The sequence below is a fragment of the Phacochoerus africanus genome, chromosome 10 (assembly GCF_016906955.1).
Source record: "Phacochoerus africanus isolate WHEZ1 chromosome 10, ROS_Pafr_v1, whole genome shotgun sequence".
Classification (NCBI taxonomy): Eukaryota; Metazoa; Chordata; class Mammalia; order Artiodactyla; family Suidae; genus Phacochoerus; species Phacochoerus africanus.
Window position 1 is genome coordinate 87426421 of NC_062553.1, and position 2222 is coordinate 87428642.

Genomic DNA, 2222 nt, shown 5'->3' on the forward strand with positions numbered 1-2222 from the left:
CATAGAATAAACTCCCAGACCTTCCGCAAGTCTTCATATTGATAAAGAAATCCAGAGCTGGTTCATTACCCCCCCCCAAAAAAGAAAACAGCTATAATAATAAATAATCCACTAAGTTAGCCTAAACAAGGAAAAAGAAGAAAAAGTACAAATCAAGTTAGGAATTAGAAAATGGATTAACACACATGTATGGGAAACTATAATTCTTTTTTTAGCTTTCTTTATTGAGATGTATTTGACATGTAACATCATATTGGTTTCAGGTATACAACATATTGATTTGATATTTATATATAGGAAATTTAAATCTTATAAAAGAATCGTTTGTACAAATATGTGTTCCTGTTTCCAAGGTTTGAGCGAAATGGATACTTTCTGAGGAAAACGTAAAATTTCAAAATTCATTCAAAAAGAAGCAGAAAACCTAAGCAGGCCCATTTCATACCAGAAATTGAGAGGCCAACGCCAAGGTCTTGGTCTACCCAGCAGATCAGCCACGTTCTGCTGGGGCCTGTCCTCTTGCTCTTCCTTGGCTCTCAATCAAAGGCGGATGTCTCAGCCAACAGGGCTGGTGTCTGGCTCTGCCTGGACTTAAAAGGGGAGGTGAAATCTGCCAGTCATGACTCCAAACATTATGATGCAATAAAATGACCTAATAAATGACATTTTTTCACTGGAGAAAGAGGAGAGAGAGGAGGAAAAAGAATTGTATTAAATAGTACACACACATACTTCTTATCAGCCCTGTTCTTTGTCATGCCATTTTCTTTATTTTTTATAAACTTTTATAAATTTTTATCAATATATATATTTTTTTTCATGTATTTTAACACCTTTGCCCTGGAAATGCCAACTCGGAAGTGACAGGGTTTTTTTTTTGTTTTTTTGTATTTTTTTGTCTTTTGTCATTTTTAGGGCTGCACCCTTGGCATATAGAGGGTCCCAGGCTAGGGGTCTAATCAGAGCTGTAGCCGCCAGCCTGTGCCAGAGCCATAGCAATGCGGGATCCGAGCCAAGTTTGCAACCTACACCACAGCTCACAGCAATGCTGGACCCTTAACTCACTGAGCGAGGCCAGGGATCGAACCCACAACCTCATGGTTCCTAGTCGGATTCGTTTCCACTGCGCTACGATGGGAATTCCCCAGAAGTGACAGATTTTGATTGGACAAGGATAGTAAGATCACCTGAAAGTCATTTAGTGCATGTTTGTGCCTTTCCAGGGCTCAATCTGCTGCCTGACATGACAGCCTTCTCCACCCCACCCATTACAACAAAGCAGTGGTTCTCCAGTCAGAGCATCAGCATTACCCGAGAGGAACTTGTTAGAAATGCACTTTCTTGAGCCCCACCCTGGATCTCCTACACTCTGGAAAGGAGATGGGGCCTGGCAGGCAGGTTTCCACGAGCCCCTCTGGGTGATTCTGATGCACAAGTCAGGTTTGAGGAGTGCTGTAATAGACCTTATTCACGTCAGCAAATTTAGCATCTCTCCGAGCCCACTTCCTGTTGGTTGCATCAAAACTATGAAGAAGGAAAAAAAATTCCATTCCTTTGCAGCCCCCCTCTCGCTATAAATAGTGAACACTTGCTCACCAGCAGCTGGAGTTCCGGCCCATCCTTGTCAGAGAGCTCCATCTCCATCAGACAGCTGCTGCAGAATACCAATAGCTGGAGGAACGACGGAGTCAGCCCTGCTGGGGAAAAATTCAACCATCTTTTAGGTCTTGCCCAATAAAGTCACGAATCATTTTTGCAGTAGAAAGTTAGGAAAGCAAGGGTTACCCCACTTTTTTTTTTCTTTAATGAGGAAAGTTAAGACACAACTCAACTGTTTATTAACAGCTACCAACCCTAATCCTAACTAAATGTGGGATTTAAAGAGGCAGCAAGATCTAATGTTGAGGCAGCAAAACTGGAAGAGCCAGAAACCTGAATCCTTTCCCTGTCTTGGTTACTAATTCACCACATGACCTTGGGAACATTACTTAAGCCTTTAAGTCTTTACTATTCCTGTGTGTGAAATATGAGATAATAATCCCTCCTTCCCTCATCACGGACCGGGGGTAGATTCATTACAAGATCTGCAAAAGTGCTTTGGTTTTTTTGGTGATGGTGTTTTTTTTTTTAAAGAGCCCTTAGGGCAGAGCTGGCCCTAAGGTAGCAAGGCCCCATGTTGCCCAAACTCAGGGAAAGACTGGGGAAAGGCTAGGATTTCAAAG

General features: G+C 42.1%; 1 long non-coding RNA gene across 1 annotated transcript; it reads right to left on the reverse strand.

Annotated features, from left to right (window-relative positions):
- Positions 1-203: 203 nt before the first annotated feature.
- LOC125137735 (uncharacterized) lies at positions 204-1967 on the reverse strand. The gene is made up of 3 exons (XR_007137496.1): positions 1786-1967; positions 1597-1694; positions 204-673 (listed from the first exon to the last, which is right to left on the reverse strand). It is a non-coding gene; the product is annotated as an uncharacterized LOC125137735 (long non-coding RNA).
- Positions 1968-2222: the final 255 nt, after the last annotated feature.